General features: G+C 40.7%; 1 protein-coding gene across 3 annotated transcripts in view; it reads right to left on the bottom strand.

Moving 5' to 3' along the window:
• Window positions 1-12579, bottom strand: part of APC (APC regulator of WNT signaling pathway) — a 94710-nt gene extending 82131 nt beyond the window's left edge. The window contains exons 1-3 of one of the 3 annotated variants that reach the window (XM_038125643.1): window positions 12124-12183; window positions 10762-10852; window positions 10064-10196 (exon numbers count right to left, since the gene is read on the bottom strand). The gene's annotated coding sequence lies outside the window, so the exon portion shown is untranslated. Of the gene's footprint in view, window positions 1-10063; window positions 10197-10761; window positions 10853-12123 lie in introns of all 3 variants that reach the window. The other 2 variants (XM_038125647.1, XM_038125640.1) reach the window with 2 other exon arrangements.
• Between the last annotated feature and the right edge of the window lie 387 nt (window positions 12580-12966).

Genomic DNA, 12966 nt, shown 5'->3' with positions numbered 1-12966 from the left:
TATCCATCCATGTTCAGAAATGGTACAGTAAACTTAAAAGGAACACAGATTGGATAAAACAGACAGTTCTTCAAACAGCAAACCAGGTGGCAAACTGCCCACACTAACAATTACTTGGCATTCTAAAGAACTTCATCACTAGTCAGAAAATTTTCAAACAACAGACATTTGCTAAGGAAGTAATAATAGGTAAGTACCTTCCAAAGCCACCCATATCCAGAGCAGTTGACTTTTAAGACAAGAGTTAATATACTGCCAGAGAGCAAAAATAAAACAGCCACAGTAGCACTGGTACCTTGAAGGCAGACACATCTTCCAGTATTTTCTGAACAAGTTAAAATATTCCAAACCCTTTGAGACTTCTAAATTAGAAAACAGTGAATTAAAACCAGGCTTTGTCACTACAACTAGTTTCAGGTCTTCCTTGCTGCACGCATACCGGGCTGTCACATGGACTCCTCAGTAGCCTTACATCATTCTGGGCACTATTTCACTTGTGGAAAAAAAAAAAGACCTGGACATCTTGCTCACAAGTAAAATTGAGACAGTGATTTGGAACAGTATAAAGACAGTCATGTATGGACAACTACTCTTTCATGGAAAACAAAGCAAGACACAAATCCACTGGTTTTAGAGGAAGACAAGTTCTTTTTCAACATTCAATTAATTCTTTTCAGCTTCCAGCACTTGAAACATTTTTTTTGAAAAAGCTTTATGAATCAAGTCTAGTTCTCAAGGTCTTAATGACATTTAGACATTTAATTAGCAAGCCATCACTTGGACTGGCATCTAAAGCTTTTGTCAGAGACCTAATTCCATGCCAATTCAAACATCCTATTAGTCTTATATTAACTAAAAAGAAGCCTCATAATATTCTGGCTACTTGATTGCACTGGCATGCATTAACACAACAGTGGAATGAATCTAACTGAATGCAAGGATATAAATTTACAGTGTATACATGTCAAATTAACAAAGATGTTCTAGGACAAAAATGTAATAACCATATATGTATATGAACTGGTGCTCAGGCATACTTTGTGCTTCTTGGTACCCTGTATGAAATGTCAGAGACAATCAAGTGGAAAAAAGGAAAAAACAGCAAAAAGATTGACTTAATTAAAACTGTTTAATTGATTCCAAGCTATGCCCTGCTCTTAAACCTTTCTAGAGCTCATTCTGAACATATTTATACACTTATACATGTGAATTAAGTATCATTATTTGGTGTTGTCATTTCTCCCCTAAGACATGTTCAGTACATCAGATTTCTAAAAAGTCATTAACATATATAACAACACATATAAACAAATAAACTATATTTGGGAAGAAAGAAAAAAAATACTGTGCCCTTTTTCATCTTGTATTTCTAATTTAGACCTGTAGTTTTCACTGAAAAAACAAAACAAAAGGTAGAAAAGTGCTACAGCAAATGCTACAAATCATTTGCACGCATTCTGTAAGGTTTTTTCCTTACTTTTGTGGAAACAGAGTCACCACTCCACTACAATGGGCTAAAATTAGAGTCCTATACAATGAAATGCTTGTAGTTTAACAATTTGAATACCATGGAACAAAACCCTAACACAGAAATTCTGCTGAAATACAGAGAAGGAAAACTGGTATCAAGAGTGATTAAAGAAACAGGTATATAAAGAAATTGGGAAGTATTCAGTTATCTTTAATTTTGGTATTTATAAAGTCTGTAAACAAATTTTTTAGCATACTAAAAAATTATTTTTAAAAATCAGTTTAACTTCATGTTAAAAAGTAACTGTGTGGAAGGAGATATGATAATATATTGGAATTGCTAACCTTGGAGTCTCAGGTATTTCAGCACTACCTGCTGACACTATCTCCTCAGCAATGACATGGGACAATTGCAGCATCAGGGTTACTGGCACTGAAGCTTTTACTCCAAAAAACTGCTGACAATTGCATTTTTGATGACAGAAGTAAGTAAATTGTAACATAAACAGCTTTTTAAAATTTTATTTTAACTGGTGTAGATCCTGGTGTATAGCAGGTGCTACACAGCAGTTATTTTTGTTGTACACCACCTACTGATAGCCAACAATTTTACCCAAACTTCATTCCACATCCAAATCTTTCATGACTAATAGAGAGTAATCAAGGAGACTTTACTTGAGCACTTGGATTGCAAATTCTCTGGGAAACAGCTTAGAAAGAATAGAGATCTTAAATCTAGATCTTTCTGAGCAAAAAATACAGACTTTGCAAACAACCTCAGAGAGAAGAGGCAGGCATTTAAAGAAATCTCATCATTCACAGCATTTTATTTGTAGAATGTCTAACTCAAATACCTATATCTCTCCCTCCACAACACAGCTGAATTCTAAAAGATGCAACAACAAAAAAAAAACAAACCCAAAACCCACCAAAAAAAAAAAAAAGTATTGAGGAATTCAAGACAACTTTGGTCTGGTATTGCTTCTACTGTAGTAGAAGCAGCACAGCTACTTAGCCATTTACAATCTATGCTTTGCCCATTATAAATGGGAATTTTTCACTCAAAGAACCTCTAAACATGATGATAAGAGACACTCTTTCCTTTGGGCAAGCATTAGGGGTGCTGGAAGAACACTGGTGCAGACCTGAAAAACAAACTTTTCTTTCACACTGAAAGCTGATTTCCCTTTGTCATGAAAATGAAGTCTCTACTTATGTACTTGAAGCTTTAACTGAACAGCAAAATGGTAAGATGGCCAGCATTTTCACTGAAATAAGCAAGTTGCTACAGAATACCAAAATTTCAAACCAGGAACTACATCAGCAGCAGGAAAAGTATTTTTTACTAAATAGGCAGGAGCCCTGCAAAGGTCACCCACTTGGACCCTTAAAAGACAATAAGTAGACTTCTGACAATGTTTCAAAGTGTTGGCCACTAGAACTCACCACTTAATTGCATGAAAAAGCTAACAAATGAAGGCATACCAAACTTCTGGTCCTGAGAACAAGCTTACACATTTTTGAATAGTAAAGACCAACATGACCAACCATCCAGATCAGTACGATTACGAAAAGACTTTGCAACACACCAAAAAGTACTTTCAAATGTGTATTTTCAAAACACATCAAGTATTAGGATGGTGTTTTGGAAACAAGTAGCCATGGAAAAGACACATGAAATCTGAGCAGCACTAACCAAGATGGACAGTAGCAGTATGACACTAAGATGTCAGCGACTTGAGACAAAGTGGAAGTTATTTGCAAGACTTGCATCTGAATTTAGAACTACAAAGACAGTGCTACTATGACCTGTGTCCACGAGAAACAGCTGAGGAACTCAGTATTTTTATTCAGACACTGTACACACAAATACAACTTAATAAAACTAAGAGATCAAACTACTTCACTCCATTTCCAAAATAAATGTCTTGTTTCATAGTTTGGTGAAGCTTCGCCTTTTCCAAAGGATGTTAGACTTACAAAAGGAATGGAGTAACTGTTGATGACTGAAACGACAGACAACACCACTGCACTGAAAAAATGTTGCACTACCCAACAACCTCTTTACACATGGTTCAAGCAGGCAAGGAATGGATTGCAATAGTAAACTACATCAGAAATCAGGCAAATTTTACTCCACTGGTTTTTTTTAAATAAAGCATTTTAAATATTTTGATTATCAGCGGCAACTGAATGTTTCAATGTTTCCATTAGAAAAAAAGTGAAAATAAAAGTGGTTGTTACATCACAATAATAGAAGAAACCTTGACCATCCATGAGGGACAAGCAGCATGACTGCTTTATGTAGAACATGAACATATCTTCTCAAATTCTTATACCACAGCCTCATAAAACACTTTTTCTATAGCTAGTGAATTACATGACAGTCCTGTTATTATGTTTGTTTCCAAACTAAGTTACATATTTTTTTTAAAGAGTCTATGTAGCAGCGGGGCAAAAAGTTGGAAAATTCTTATAACCATGACACAATAGTGTCTGATCCCTATCTATGACTAATGCTTAGTTTTGTACCATATAGTGCTTAGTTAATGATATAACTGTCCCAATAACTTTTCTAATTAATTGTTTTAATTAATCATAAGTAGTGTAAATTTCTGCTCTGTCATCTGTCACTGCAGCCAGCATTTAGCAAGGTTTGTCATAGCCTGCTGTTGTGGGAATAGAGTTTGGGAAAATTACTGAAACTCTACTAAACCAATTCCAATCAACCTGGATAAGCTTCAGTCATCTCAGTCCTAGGAGGAGGTTAACAAAGCCTGGGAGAGATATCCATTGCTGAAACTGGACACAAGGAACACAGAATTTATGCACCACAAGGACATTTTGCAAAACTCTAAAATAAGAAAGTAACAAAGTAAATAAATTCAGCAATTGTATTGAAACCCTCTCTATCTAGGGTAACGATAATAAAAGGAGTGAAAATGTGGGCTAATTAGGATGAGAAGCAAGAAAGCAATAACCAATGGAAGACCAAACACTAATTAATGAAGATAATTACCCTATTTTTAGACAATGAACATTAATTTCTTTGCTACAATGTGTAGTGAAAAGTTCTGAAAGTGGGTGTGGATGTTGGGTGGAGCTATCCCCACACACTCAGCAAACTGAGTGATGCTGACTTCCTAACCTAACAAACTGGTTGGAGAGTCTACTTCAATAACAAGTCTGAAACAAAGAACACTTCTAAAAAAATTACAAACTAAACCAGTGTACTCTCCAAGCCACTAAATTCCAATGTCCCAAAGCAGGTATCAACATGGTAGATTTCCTTCCCATTCCATCCTGCATATGCTTCAAAACATAGCCAAAGGTTAATTAATGTTAACTATGCAGCAAGACTTTCCAAGCGGTATGTTCAGAATATAAGTAGTCTGTACACACTATCTGTGAAAAAAATATTATCCTCTTGCATAACAAAGAGCCTGCATACCTGTGCAAAAAGCAATTTTGATACGTAGTCCTCTTGTAACTCATTTATGACTGCTTTTTAACAGACTGTGTAAGCTTGATCTTCAGGTTTGTGCTGCCAGCAATAACTAAACCCTCCCCTTCCCCTCCCTGCAAACAAAAACACTGAAATGGAAGTCTAGCTATAAACTCACCTCAATTTTACCTTTCTCTGCAGCACTAGCTTTTTTGTAGTTTAAGTTGTAAGTAAGAGAAACTGAGGAGTTGTATGAAAAACAGTATTACTTTCATCAAACTCCGCTATTTGGCAAATGAATAATTTCTGAGAACAGAGATCAGTTTCAAGCAAGAGCTTTCTATGCACACTAAGAAACAACTACCTACACCAATCAGGAAAACCATCTTTATAATGACCTGTGTAATGAATTGTAGAGAGGAAAGAATCTGCAACTCTATCCCAACTGAGAAGGACACAAATTTATTACAAAACTACTAATAAAAAACCTATTAACTATAAAACCCCAAAGCAAGAAACACCTGTCACAACAAAGATCTCTGCACACTATATGCTGTGTTTCTTCATTTCTAGTAACACACTGGAACTTCCATGAAATGATTCCAACATGAAGCCAGATGACACATAACAAGTAGATTGGACGAATTCCTTACAATAATTCTGATGTAGCAACACTTTGCTACTATCACTCTGAAGTTTATTCTGTTTCTCCAAGCACAACACAAGCAGCAACAGAACACAGGATCCATTCCGTATATATCTGAACATGAAGTCTGTGACCTAAGATATTCACACCACTTTTGCATAAGAAAAGTCTTGCAAGACACTGATGGGTAATGTCCACTGAAGTTATATGGATACACTTAATGTTACAGTACTTTTTATTTTCACCTCTATGCTGGAACATCATCTCTTATTTCTACAACCAGTACGTATTGTATTTTTATTCACACTCTTACCTTTCCATATTCCCAAAAATAGTTACAAAACAATACACACTAAAATCACAAACCCCAAAACCAAACAATTCAGACAATAGAAGACAAACCAAAATAAGGAGCAGGAATCCACTTCAGCAAAAAGTTCTACCCTGACATGCTTACTCAGGGATTCATTTGCCATTTTTTTAGGATTAAAGAATCATTTAGGTTGGAAAAGACCCTGATGATCATCAACACCAATAACACTGCCAAGCCATCACTCACTAAACCACGTCCCTAAGTGCCACAACTACATGTCTTTTAAGTACCTCCAGGGACGTAGAAATGATAACTTTTTCTACCACTTTGTTATATTCCGTAACTTCCCTTGGCAGCCTCCTCCAATGCTTTACAACCCTTTTGGTGAAGAAATTTTCCTTGATATCAAACCTAAGCCTCCCCCGGTGTAACATATTTCCTCTTGCCCTATCATTTGTTAGCAGGCGGAAACAATCTCCATCTCACTACAACTTCCTCGCAGGCAGTTGTAGGGAGCAATTCAGTTACCATCAAGCCTCCTTTTCTCCAGGCTACATATCCACAGCCCCCTCAACGGCTCCTCATTTGACTCGTGCTCCAGCCCCTTCCCCAGCTCCAATCCCTCTTCTGCACACGCTGCAGCCCCTGCACGGCTTTCTGCTTCACAGGGGCCCTCAGCTGCACACAGCACTCCAGCTGTGGCCGCAGCGCTGCCCAGCACAGGGCCACGCTGCCTGCCCTGCTCCTGCTGCCCCACTGCTGCTGACGCAGGCCAGCAGACCCTTGGCCTTCCTGGCCACCTGGCTCAGGCTGGCTCCTGTTCAGCTGCTCTTGACCGGCTCCCCCCTTTTCCCACAGGGCAGTTTTCCAGCCACTTTTCCCACAGCCTGTAGAGCTGCAGGGGTTGTTATGACCCAAGGCAGAACTGTGCATTTGCTCTTTTTAAACCTCAGGCCATTGGCCTCACCCAGTGATCTAGCCTGTTCTGATCCCTCTGCAGATCTCTGCGGCACTCCAGCAGATCAACACTCCTGCCCAACTTAGTGTTGTCTGCAGACTGAGGGAACACTCTATTCAACAAGATTGGTCCCAGCACTGGACCCTGGGGAACTCTCAGCCACCAGCTGGATGTAACTCCATTCATCACCACTCCCAGGGTCCAGATGTCCAGACAGTTTTTCACCCAGACACCAAAGCTGTGCAAGCCATGAGCACTCAGTTTCTCCAGGAGAATGCCGTTGGAGATGGCACCAAAGGCTTTACTTGAGTCCAGGCAGGCAACAGCCACAGCCTTTCCCTCATCCACCAAGCAGGTCACATTGTCGTAGAAGACCAGGTTGGTGAAGCCAGACTTGCCTTTCATAAATCCATGCCAGGACCCCAGGCAGGCAGGGCCTGATCCCCTGGTCATCCTGCAGACCAGATGGCATTCAGCACAATCTGCTCCATGGCCTGCCCTGGCACTGAGGGCAGCTTGGCAGACCTGAATCAGAAGTCACCTCACTACCTACACAGAGTCCTCAACCCACAAACTCCAGTTGAGTCTGTAACACAACAAGCCAGTAGGAGCTTGAGGGAAATGCTTCTCATTCATCAGCTGAATTTCAAACTATAGTATGCAAACAAATTTAAATCTTATTCAATCAAAGCACAGCTAAGTACTATACTGAGTTTTGTGACTTACTTCACTTAAAGTGAGAGAACGAGACGAAGTAGGCATATTTGTGTCATACACCTAAATAAAATGTGTTAAATTGGAATTTTTAACACTACTCTGTAAGAAAAAATATTGCTTAGTTCTAAAGAGATTCTTGGCTGAGGTTCTTTAAATAGAAGAATAGCATTAATGTGGATTCTCCATAGCAGGGGTTTCAGAGAAGAGAAAAAGCTCATGTGATCCTGAGAACCTTTTTCCATTAATAAAGGGAAAGCCAACTCACACAATTTATGCTTTCATGATTTCTTTGCACTCTTGTCACAGAACAATGAGAAGTCCTAGTTTCCTTCCAGTTCCCTCCACATGCCAGTTACTACAAAAAAAGGCCAATCTACTAACAGCCAAACTCAGCTTTGTGAAACTCAGCACATTTCAGAATCTATTTAAAGCAGCCAACAATCATACCACTAACAGCAAAAGTAAGAGCTTTTTATTGGTATCTGATTTCCAGAAAAATAAGCAACTTTCACTCCAACAATTTAATCTGTGTCTGAAAAGCTAAGTATTAAGTCACAAGAATTCTGTTATAGGGTAAGAATATAAAGTTCATAGCTTCAAAAAATCACTACATTAAGAGTGGTGTCATTATACTATTTCACACAGCCTAAATTCTTTTTATTTTGAAAATAAAGTCTACATGAATAAGGCTTCTTCTTCCACTGCAGATTTATATTCTATCAGCTTAGAATTAAAACGCAACCCTGAAGAATAAAACTACACCTATGAAAGCCATATCAAAATGCTATTGATACTTAAACTTCAATGCTTTAGTTTAACATTTCCATAGAGAAATCAAACTACTTGTTCTGTAATACAACTGTATTTACTTATTCAGACCATAGTCTTGTCTACTGAATTTTATTTCCTGTCTTCTTAAAATCCATGTGGAAGTAATGGCAAAATGAATTCTCTCTGATCTCAAAAAGCATTAATGTTTCTAAAATTTCTTATTTCCACTACAGATCACTAATATTTAATAAAGAATAACTGCTTTTAAGACACAAATGAACATACTCATGAACCCAATTAATCTTTGGCAGTTCAAATTGGTTCAAATTAGCATATACTACCTTTGTGACCATGACCAGCAAGCAGTATCAGAGGTACTGTTAAGAGTAGCACATGGAGATACCAAATCCAAACAAGTATTTATCTTTTTAACCTTTCTTCCAATCACATACCTCTCTCCTATCCTTCATCATCCCTGTTAAACTGAGGTGCCATATTGAGCAAATGCTCACTGCCCTGCCCAGCAGCTTTATCACCCAGCTACAACGGATGCAATTCAGTGCTACCTTTCAACTAAAACTGAACAGCAATCAGGCAACAGCTTATGTTCTATGACAGCACACCATGATTTGCTGTTGAAATAACCATCATAGCTATTTTTAACACTACTTTAACCAAAGTTGCATTTGTAGTGATAATTGCAAGTTGATTAGAACCAAAACCCCAACAGTGTGAAGTACTGAAACTTTTTAAGTTCGGTATGTTAATCTGAAGGGTGTCAGAGGTATGACCATGAAGTAATAGGGGTTTTGCTTTACCAATACTGGTAAAAAAAGGGTTATGAAAATAATATGAGCTTGAACAACAAACAATTTGAAGATTCACTTAAAAATTAGTTACACTATTTCCCAGCAGAGTTCACATGCATTCATTCAGTATGTTTCACACACACATTTTAATACTTACAATGGAATCTTCCAAATACACTTCAATGATCATAAAATAACCCTGACACTTTTTTTCTTTTAACATTCACAATATTGATACTTCCATTAAAACATGAAATGTTAAAAAAATCTGTATTTTATTAACCAAGTCCATTACCTACAAGCTAAACGATTGCTTATTGCATCAATTTCCTGCAAGTTACTAAAACCATACTGTGAAAACATGGTAATTTGATATAAAAAAACTACATACTGCTTTCTAATGTCCACATTATACTGGGACAACTCAAAGAAGAATATGAGGCACAACACAAACCCCAAAGAAATCCTACACTGAATTTTAGGTAAGTGTGAGTGAAGACCACAGAATTAACAGATTTCTACTGTACAATGCTATGGAACAACTTCTGAGAAGTTGTAGAAATAGAAACAAGATGAATACTACCCTAAATCAGTGGTGTGTTTTCACTTTCCACCCACAGGATACGTAAGAAGGGACAGGGTAGAAGGGACACAGTAGCTCAGCTGGTCCCACCTCTCTACACAAGCAGGGTCATCCCAGAGCACATTGCTCAAAACTGTGTCCAGGTTCTGGAATATCTCCAAAGAGGGAGACTCCACAGCCTCTCTGTGAAGTCTGTCCCAGTGTGTGATCATCTACGCAAAGAAGTTCTTCCTCATATTCTGGTGGAACTTCCTGTGTGTCAGTTTCTGCCCATTCCTCTTTTCCTATTGCTCAGCACCACGCAGGAGAGTCTGGCTCTATTCCCTCGACAGCCTCCCTTCAGATACTTACAGAAATTGATGTGATTCTGGTCTTGTCCAGACTAAACAGGCCCTGCTCCCTCAGCCTCTTCTTCATGGTGTTTCGTGCACTCATGATACTTCAGAACAGCTTGCTAATACTTCCAAAAGCACACCTCTAATACCTGTGTGAATAATTCTGTTTATTGTTACTGAGCTGCTTGAAAGACACTACAAAAGTTAACTACTAAAAACCAATTCAATCAGTTTTGCTTGTGAAGAAAGAATTTTTAGACTTTAGCCAAGATAAAGTAAGCCAAATCAAAATTTTCTTTCTCAATCATGACAGGATTGAGCAAGATTTATTGTTAACTAAGCTGTTTAGTTTTAAATACAATGACAGAGAGATATACTTACTCTAGAGGTTATCTAGATAGAAGAGATTCTAAAAATAACCTAAAAGTATATATGAAAAGCAAATTCTTACACTGAGTTTTAGACATATTTGTGTATTAAGCATACTCGAGATACTGCAAATACAAAATGCAGGGGTTTGTTAGGGTCAACAGCTACGAGTTTAGTATTAATACAAATCAAAACAGTATCACAGACTCAATGCACACAGTGGCACAGCATACTGCAGATGGTATTTGTTGTATGTTCCAAGTAAACTGCATTTGTGTATTTGTTACGTGACGTTACATGGGGAATATTTTGTGCAACATATCTGGGTACCAACACTTGACATACCTGAGCATGGGTTTCGTTGCATGGGGGATGTACATGAACAAGGCAGGCTGTAATATATGTTTTATGCTCTGCAGAGTTTCCTATTGTATTTCTTAGAAATAAAAATCAATAATCAGTAACTACATCACCATACGGCTGTCCACAATCTTTTTTTCTCCTTTATGCGACCAAGTACATATACACCTCTAAGCAAATAATATACTGTTTGACAACTAAAGCATCTAAGGAGAACAAGTACTTGAAATGCTTTTGTCAATGGGCACAACTATGCTGTAAATAGTCTTCACTCTAACTAAAGGGAAAAAAACATAGCAAGGAAGTTGAAGCTGAAGCATAACAATGTTCTCATGATGTCCACTTCAATATTTCTTGAGTGCTTAGGATTGGATGAACCCATCTGGCATACAAACTTTTTCAAAGTCAGTTAACAACATAATACTACAGCACTTGGAGAGGAAAAAGTTCTGTTTCTCTGCATTTCAAATTATGACCTAATCTCGCTTAACTCTTGATGTAGCATTAACTTACCAAAATATTAGCAGAACTTCAGAAGCAAAGTTTGTAAAACTGTGCTTCTCCACCTGTACACATAACTATCTCCTCTAGTTCAACCAGTAGCTAGTAGAAGCAAGTACATGAAAACAGACTCTGCAGAACTATGTTTTATTTTTTCAGAAAGTTAGAAGTTTCTGTGACAACCTTAATAAAAGCTTGTCTTACAGCGCTACAGGTCAGCACCATTATAATGTTTATAGCTGGGGGGGACATGCAAGGCAGCAGCAAACAAGTAAGTCAGATAGTTTAGTCCACCTGCATCTTCATTTCTCTGCACTTACTCAACGAACTCTGATGTTTATAGAAATCGGAACTATTTTGCTTTACATCCAGTCAATTCTGAAGCTGTGAATGGCCACTAAAATTACTACAGAATCTGAGGCTGTGGTCACAGACACCTGTACACAGCCACACTTCATCACCGGAGGTGAAAAGGCATATAACAGAAGAAACAAAGCCTCCGAACATAGAGTTGCGAGGTTAATGACTCGTATAATAGTGGAGTTTTTAAGTATGGTTTTTGCAGGTCACGGCCTTTAAGTATCTTTTCACAGGAAACAGCGGCTCAGCTCTTCCCAAGACGCAGCCCTCATAATCCAGGGGTATTCTAGCTTTGGAGTACATGAATGCTTTCAGACTTATTTTGAAGGACCAAACCACTAAGTGATGTCAAACTACATCGCGCTACCACAAAATAAAATTTAAAAAAAGGAAAGCAAAGCAAAGCTACTGCACGAGCTTCGAGTGACACGCACTGGACCGGACGGGGGCAGCGCCCCGAGGGCTCATCCCGCTCCCGGCACTCACCTGTTCGCCTTCCTCTGCCCCCGCCAGAGCCGCCGCAGCTCCTCCGACGCCTCCGCCGGGCCGCCGAGCTACGCCCCGACCCCGGGGCGGCGAGGGGGGCCGGCCAGCCGCGCATACGGAGCAGCCCCGCTCCCTCCTTACCGGCTCCCTGCCCCGGCTCCCCGGCCCCTCATCCCCACCGCGGAGCTCCGGGACACCCCCGGCCGCCTCCTCCCCAGCCCCCGCCGCTGTCTCTGCCCAGCAGCCGCCTCCCCTCAGACGCGGCACCGGGGACGCGTCGCCCCCGTCCCTCACTCGCCACCCCCGGCCGGTGCCCCCACGGCCGCCATCTTGTCCGGGAGGGGAGAGGGGCGCGCGCAGGCGCGGCGGCCGCGATCCCGGGCCTGCAGCTGCGGCCGCGCGCACGCGCGGGGGCGCGCCCCACCCCGCCCCGTGAGCGCGCACCTGCCGCGGCGAGCCGGGGGCGCGCGGGGGTCCTCCCGCAGCGGGACCGGTCACTCGGAGTCGGTCACTCCGGGCCAGTCACCTGGTGCGGGCCGGCCACTCAGCGTCAGTCACCTGCCGAGGATCGGTCACCCAGGGTCAGTCACCCCTGGAGGGTCAGTTACCCGGAGTTCATCCCACTCGCGGGGCCTGTCACCCCGAGGAGAGTCACTCACTTAGGATCTGTCACCCGGGGTCCGTCACCTACGGGCCGTCGGTCACCCGGGGTCGGTCACCCGGGGCCGGGCGCTCAGGGTCAGTCTCCCGAGGGTGCGGCTGCGCTGCCCTGGCAGGGGAGGCGGGCGGCGCGGCACGGTCCGAGCGGCGGGCGGTGAGAGCCCGAGGCTGCCGGGGTCGAAA

Source organism: Motacilla alba, chromosome Z (genome assembly GCF_015832195.1).
Source record: "Motacilla alba alba isolate MOTALB_02 chromosome Z, Motacilla_alba_V1.0_pri, whole genome shotgun sequence".
In the NCBI taxonomy this organism is placed as follows: Eukaryota; Metazoa; Chordata; class Aves; order Passeriformes; family Motacillidae; genus Motacilla; species Motacilla alba.
The sequence above is the reverse complement of the archived record's forward strand: the minus strand, read 5'-3'. Positions and strand labels throughout refer to the sequence as shown.